Genomic DNA, 8242 nt, shown 5'->3' on the forward strand with positions numbered 1-8242 from the left:
GTTTGACAGCACTTCCTGTCAAACTTATGAATGAAGCATTCCCTGCTCCGATTGGCTCCCCATGGCCCACGTGATCTCAGGGGACGCATCGAACTAACTGCGCCCCTGGGATACGCAAGCACTGCGCGCCGGCAGTTGGAGCAGGCCCAGGATCGGAATTCCACGGGGGTCCACAGCACAACGGCCGGCGTGCAAGGCAAGTGCAGGTCGGGGGCTTGCACCCGCGGGAAGCCCCCGACCTGAATTTCTGGGCCATAATGATTATGTATGAAGGTGTTTAAAATGAACCAAAATCCATTACCTTTACTGTAAAATTTCTAAAATCCCCTCGAACATCCCCCAGAAATGCACTGGCAATTTTGTACCTTTATCATTCGATTATTCCTTCAAGCTTTCATGTACTTACATTTTTTCCTCCAACACAATTGAAGGAATGTAGTGAATACCTACCGCTTGAGGTACAAAGCCCAAGTAAGTACTTGTTTCCACATGCCAATGCCATTCTTGAGTTGGCAGTTTTTTTGAAGCTCCTGGTCGGTGTTTTCTTAGTTTTCTAGGTTGACGTGTTTGGTTAAACCACACAAGTAAAATTAAAGCAGTAGTCCTGTTTCCTCTCACAATGAGCACAAAGGTAAGTGCAGACAACAATGTAGTAAAACATCCCAAGGCTCTTCGGACAAATATTGACATCAAGCCAAAGACTAAAAGCTTGGTCAAAGAGGTAGATTTTAAGGAGGGTCTTAAAGGAGGAGAGAGAGCGCTGGAGGGGTTTAGGGAGGGAATTCCAGAACTTAGGGCCTAGGCAGCTAAGGGCACAGCCACCAATGGTGGGGTGAAAGAAGTGGGAGATGGACAAGAGACCAGCATTGGAGGAACGCAGAGTTCTCAGTGGGTTGTGGGGCTGGAATGTGGTTACAATGATAGGGAGGGGCAACGCCATGAAAGGATTTGAATACAAGGATGAGAATTTAAAAATGGAGGCATTCGGGAACCCGGGGCCAATATAGGTCAGATAATGGGCGAATGGGACTTGGTGCGAGTTTGGGTGCATGCCGCAGAGTTTTGGATGCGCTTACGTTTATGGAGGGTGGAAGATGGGAGGCTGACCAGGAGAGCATTGGAATAGTCCAGTCTGGAGATAACAAAAGCATGGATGAGGGTTTCAGCAGTAGATGGACTGAGTCAGGGGCGGAGACAGGCGATATTACGGAGGTGAAAGTAGTCGGTCTTGGTGATGGTGAGGAGGAATTTCTTCACCCAGAGAGTGGTGAACCTGTGGAATTCTCTGCCACAGAGGGCGGTGGAGGCCGGTTCATTAAATATATTCAAGAAAGAGTTGGATATATTTCTTAAGGCTAAAGGGATCAAGGGATATGGGGAGAAGGCAGGGACAGGGTACTGAATTTGAATGATCAGCCATGATCTCATTGAATGGCGGAGCAGGCTCGAAGGGCCGAATGGCCTACTCCTGCTCCTATCTTCTATGTCTATATTCGGTCGGAAGCACAGCTCAGGATCAAATAGATGATCGACATTGCAAACAGTCTGAGACAGTGGCCAGGGAAGGGATGGGGCTAGGGAACAGAGTTTATGGCGGGGCCGAAGGCAATGGCTTCGGTCTTCCCAATGTTTAATTGGAGAAAATTTTGGCTCATCTAGGACAGGAGAGGCAATGGAGGGGTTGAGAGTGGTGAGGGTGAGATAGAACTGCGTGTTTTTGGATGATGTCACCGAGGAGCAGCATGTAGATTTGAAATAGGGGGCCAAGGATAGATCCTTGGGGGACTCCAGAGGTAATGGTGCAGGGGCGAGAAGGGAAGTTATTGTAGGAGGTTCTCTGGCTATGATTGAATAGATAAGAATGGAACCAAGCGAGGACAGTCCCACACTGCTGCTGGAGGAGAGGCATTGGAGGAGGATGGTATGTTAAGGCTGCAGACTGGTCGAGAAGGATGAGGAGGGATATTGCACCACAGTCACAAAGGATGTCATTTGTGACTTTGACATTTCAGTGCTGTAGTTGGAACGTAAACCTGATTGAAGTGTTTCAAACATGGAGTTGCAGGAAAGATGGGCATAGATTTGGCGAGGAAAAGGAGGTTGGAGGCGTGGCGTCAGTTTTCAAGAACAAATGGGTCAAGGATGGTTTTCTTGAGGAGAGAAGTGATGACGGCAGGTTTAAAAGGGAGGGGAATATTATCTGAGGAAAGGGAACCATTTAAAATATCAGCTAGCATGGGGGTCAGGATAGGAAGTTGGGTGGTCAGCAGTTTAATGAGAATAGGGTTGACAGAGCAGGAGGTGGCTCTCATGGACAAGATGCACTCGGAGAGGGCATGAGAGGAGATAGGAGATAAACTAGAGAAAGATGTGGGTTCAGGGCTAGGCCATGGGGGTTCCTTGAGGGAAGTTTGGCTTGGTGGGCTAGGGTAATGGAGGGATGTGGCAGAGGCAGCTGAATGGATGGTTTCAGTCTTAGTGACAAAGCTCCATGAGCTCCTCGCACTTGTTGGAGGTGAGGGTGGAGGGGGCAGAGGGCAAGGGGAGAGGGGTTTAAGGAGACGGTTGGTAGTGGAGAAAAGAAGATGAGGGTTCTTTGAATCCCAGGATGATCCTGAAGTAGTGAGCAGAAGTCCATTCAGTCCATCTGAGTCATCCTTCCATAGAAACCTATGATTCCCCCAGTACAGCAGTTAACCGCCTCTTGAACAACTCCAAGAGTTTTGGCATCCACTGCCCTACCCAGAGATTATGATCGCTATTAATTATTCTTTATGTGAAGAAGTCCTTCCTGACAACAGCCCAAAATGTAACTTTTACCAGTTCGTAGCGATGCCTCCTTGTTGCACCATGTAATTTAACTTGAAATTGTGCCTAGGTGTGGCCTTTTCTATTCTACATAGTAATTTATATATCTCTATATGGTGCTTTCTCATTTGGCGCCTTTCAAGGCCTAGCTCTGTCTTTCTAGCCTTTTCCTATAATTAAGTCCTCTGATACTAGGGATCAGCCATACTCGTTGGGCTCGGCCTCATCGATTGGCAGCCTCCTGTCTGGAGTTGTGCACAACCTTCTCCTACAAGAAATAAGGGAGTGTGTTTGTGACAGTCTTGTAAGGTGCTTAGAGAATATGCCTGTCATAGTCAAATAGCTGGTATGCAGTGTGTCAGTGTGAAGTGTGGGGAAGTGAGGGTTCCAAAAGTGGTGAATGTGTGAGTATGGGGAGAAGGAGGTGGTGTGACGTGTGGTGCAGTGATTGTAGGAGAATGAAGGGAAATGGAGTGAAATATTGTGAGTAGTGAGGTTGGAGGTGGTGGAGGGGTGAGCAAAGAATAAAAGAACAGTATTCTTACCTTGACAACTCTGTTGAGGTCATTGAACTTCTTTCACCATTGCAGCCATGTCCTAGGAGTGAAGCTCCTAACTTTGACGTCCTCTGCAATGTCTTTTCACTGGTGGCGGAGTGATTGCCGGGAACAGGATCTCCCTCCTCCTGTTCACTGCCTGGTTCAGGGCCACCAAAGCAGCATCTGGATGCCTCGTCAGTGCTTCGTCCATACGGAAAACACAAATTTTAGAGTGAACCAGGTGCAGACGATTATTTTTAGATATGTTTCTCAACTGACAGCTTTTTATAGCAATGTTCCACTAATTTCCTTTCATTTTGGAAATTGGAGTTTTGACAGTTTGTTTTGGCACCAGGAATTACATTTGTACTAGGCTGTGACTGGAACTGGGTGTTTCAGCCCTGGGCACATTTTTAGTTATTCATGCATCTTATGCTATTGTGACAGTGAAATGCCATTTTCATGCTGGGTACTTGTATTGGTAAAGATGCACAAAGAGAAAATATACTCAATATTCTGGTTACTTGATTTGTATTCACTAATCAATTTCTGTGGCAACAAAGGTTGCACAATTAGAAAATACAATGTTGCTGTGTAAGATATTTCAACTTCGTCAATCCTTTTAGATTGTGTGTACGTTTTCTATTTGCACTAATGGATCAAGGTGAGGTGAACGTGTGAGGTTATGCACTTTGGCAGAAAAAATCAAAGAGCAAGTTATTATCTAAATGGAGAGAAACTGCAAAGTGCTACAGTACAAAGGGATCTGGGGGTCCTGGTGCATGAAACACAGAAGGTTAGTATGCAGGTACAGCAGGTGATCAGGAAGGCCAATGGAATCTTGGCTTTTATTGCAAGGGGGATGGAGTATAAAAGCAGGGAAGTCTTGCTGCAGTTATACAGGGTACTGGTGAGGCCACACCTGGAATACTGCATACAGTTTTGGTTTCCATATTTAAGAAAAGATATACTTGCTCTCGAGGCAGTTCAGAGAAGGTTCACTCGGTTGATTCTGGAGATGAGGGGGTTGACTTATGAGGAAAGGTTGAGTAGGTTGAGCCTCTACTCATTGGAATTCAGAAGAATGAGAGGCGATCTTATCGAAACATATAAGATTGTGAGGGGGCTTGATCAGGTGGATGCGGTGAGGATGTTTCCACTGATGGGTGAGACTAGAACTAGGGGGCATAATCTTAGAATAAGGGGCTGCCCTTTCAAAACTGAGATGAGGAGAAACTTCTTCATTCAGAGGGTAGTAAATCTATGGAATTTGCTACCTCAGAGAGCTGTGGAAGCTGTGACATTAAATAAATTTAAAACAGAGATAGACAGTTTCCTAGCTGATAAGGAAATAAGGGGTTACGGGGAGAGGGCAGGGAAGTGGACATGAGTCTAAGTTCGGATCAGCCATGATCCTATTGAATGGCGGAGCAGGCCCGAGGGGCCATATGGCCTACTCCTGCTCCTACTTCTTATGTTCTTATGTTATGTAAGGTATTTTACTCCTTAATTATATACAGCTGAGAAACTATGAAAGGAACGTATCTCTTTTAGCCACCAGGAGGAGACTTCAACACACTAGCTATAAAATGCTATACGACTTAATCTGGAACTTTACATCTTCGAGCCTCTCTGGATTAAGATTCCAGCTTCCTCCAACTGACTCCTATAATTCTTTTTCTAATTTCTTCCTGCCATCTTCCCATTGTTATCCTGTTCTTAAAGGCACAGTGTGCTTCTTGTGGGCTTAAGAGCATTTTTTCTTATTATTTTAATATACCGATAGCTTAAAAAACTATTTACGTATTTGGGATCTATTCTAACAAAATTTAACAACAATTAAGGAATTGACAATGAATTAAGGAAAGCCAGCATGGATTTGTTAAAGGCAAATCATGTTTAACTAAATTGATCGAGTTTTTTGATGAGGTAACAGAGAGGGTTGATGAGGGCAATGCGGTTGATGTGGTGTACATGGACTTCCAAAAGGCTTTTGATAAAGTGCCAGCAAAGTTGAAGCCCATGGAATAAAAGGGACAGTGGCAGCATGGATACAGAGAGTAGTGGTGAACGGTTTTTCGGACTGGAGGAATGTACACAGTGGTGTTCCCCAGGGGTCGGTACTAGGACCACTGCTTTTCTTGGTATACATTAATGACCTGGACTTGGGTGTACAGGGCACAATTTCAAAATTTGCAGATGACACAAAACTTGGAAGTACAGCGAACAGTCAGGACGATAGTGGTAGACTTCAAGAAGACATAGACAGGCTGGTGAAATGGGCGACACACGGCAGATGAAATTTAACACAGAAAAGTGCAAAGTGATACATTTTGGCAGGAAGAATGAGGAGAGGCAATATAAACTAAAGGGTACAATTCTAAAGGGGGTGCATGAACAGAGAGACCTGGGAGTATATGTGCACAAATCATTGAAGGTGGCAGGGCAGGTTGAGAAAGCAGTTAAAAAAGCATACGGGATCCTGGGCTTCATAAATAGAGGCATAGAGTACAAAAGCAAGGAAGTTATGATGAAATGACAACAGAAAATGCTGGAAGCACTCTGCAGGCCAGGCAGCATCCGTGGAGAGAGAAACAGAGTTAACGTTTCAGGTCTGGGACCCTTCATCAGAACTGGAAATTGTCAGAGATGTAACAGGTTTTAAGCAGGTGCAGAGGCAGGGAAAGGGGGAGGGGAGGGGAGGAAGGAATTGAAGGAATAGTCTGTGCCGGGGTAGGAGGCAGGAGAGATTCAATGTTGCAAATGACGATGGCAGAATCATCAACAGCTGCCTGAAGAAGTTATGATGAGCCTTTATAAAACACTGGTACGGCCTCAACTGGAGTATTATGTCCAATTCTGGGCACTGTACTTTAAGAAGGATGTGAAGGCCTTAAAGAGGGTGCAGAAAAGATTTACGAGAATTATTCCAGGGATGAGGGACTTCAGTTACGTGGCTAGACTAGAGAAGCTGGGGTTGTTCTCCTTAGAGCAGAGAAGGTTGATAGGGGTGTTCAAAATCATGAGGGGTCTAGACAGAGTAGATGGAGGGAAAATGGTCCCATTGTTGAAAAGATTGAGATCCAGAGGACACAGATTTAAGGTGATTGGCAAAAGAACCAAAGGCAACATGAGGAAAAACTTTTTTACACAGCGAGTGGTTCGGATCTGGAATGCACAGCTTGAAAAGGTGGTGGAGGCAGACTCAATCACAGCTTTCAAAGGGGAATTGGATAAGTACCTGAAGGAAGAAAAAATTGCAGGGCTACGGGGAAAGGACAGGGGAGTGGGACTAGCTGAAGTGCTCTTGCAGAGAGCCGGCACGGGCTCGATTGGCCGAATGGCCTCCTTCTGTGCTACAACCTATGATTCTAACACATTGCGGGGATTTTCAACTTCAGCCAAAAACAGGTGTGAAGTTAGCAGTGTGACCACAGTGCCCGCCATGGGCCACAGTCAGGACATCCGAAATGCTTTCAGATTCAGGCCTCATTTAAATTTTGCTGGTGAGCTGTGGGTGGCAAACAGGCATTCCGCTGCAGCTTGCCCTTTGGAGGGGCGGAAAATCAGCTGGCTTTTGCACAGAACCAATCCGCACAGGGGCTTGTTGGGGCATGGAGCGAATACTGCGAGGGCGGAGGGGGGGGAGTGGGGAAACAGGCTAGCAGTGGGCTGGAAGATTTTTGTGGTGCCAGGAGGAGCATAAATGCTCAGATTTGTTCAGTTGCATAGGGTGTCACCACGAGTTGGGAGTGCTAGCTGGTGAGTCAGCTGTCTCCCTTTTCATTGTAAAGCCCCAAATAATTGGATTGCTTGTCCCACTCCTCTTGCACCCACCAAAAAAAAAGCCCAGAGAGAGGAGTTAAAACAGTGCAGGAGAATCAGAGTGTGGCAGTACTGAAACAGAGTGAGGAGTTAGAAAAGGTGATATCATAACTGAGGAAGGACTGGTGGAGACTGAGGAATAAAATTAAGAGTGAAATAATTTATTCGCGCTTTAATATTTAACTATATAGTAGATTAAGGGGCTACTTAATATAAAAAAATATGTAAGAGACGAGGGCAAAAATTTAACTATCATCTACAAATAAGTGAATAATTAAATAGAAACTGACATCACCAATGGAGATAATAGGCTAAATATACTAAACTGAGTAATCAAAGCTCCTAATAGATATAAATTTAATCCCAACTGTTAATTATAATTTAGTATTAAAGGCGAATCAGTTATCACTAGAAATAAATAAATAAATAACTGTTATACATGTTATTATATCAGCATAGGCAGCAGGTTGGGATTGCAGAATGTGGGACACTATGGACAGCGAGACTGTCCTGGATGACCACACTTGTGGGAAATGTCTATGTGCTGAGTCACTCGTGCTCAGAGTTGTTGGGCTGAAGCTCGAGATACATAAGGGAGGGGGAGGAATATCTGGATGGTTTACTCCAGAACGCAGTCACACCACATGGAGAGATACAGGTACAGGAAGAGGAGTCTGTGACTGACAGGAGGGTAGGGGGATCCTCGTGGAAACAGAGGAAGAGGAACTGCAGAAACTGCTCTTGTTTAACAGCTATTCTCACTACCTGTGGGATAAGGAAGAAGGCTGCGGTGAGGATGGTCAGAATCCTAACTGAGGTACTGTGTAGCAGGAGGCAATTCAAGGGGGGCGGGGGCAGAATAGAAAAGTTGTAGTCTTAGGGGATTCCATAATTAGGGAGATAGAGGGTATCCTCTGCAGCCGCGATCAAGAGCCCAGGAGGGTTGAGTTGCCTACTCGGTACCAGGGTAAGGGATATTTTAAAGCAATTGAAAGGAACTTGGAAGGGGAAGAACCTTTTGTCATGGTCCATGTTGGAACCAATAACTTAGGAAAGAAGAGGAAGGAAGT

The sequence above is a fragment of the Somniosus microcephalus genome, chromosome 13, assembly GCF_052327205.1.
Source record: "Somniosus microcephalus isolate GS21.2 chromosome 13, FLI_Smic_1.0, whole genome shotgun sequence".
Classification (NCBI taxonomy): domain Eukaryota; kingdom Metazoa; phylum Chordata; class Chondrichthyes; order Squaliformes; family Somniosidae; genus Somniosus; species Somniosus microcephalus.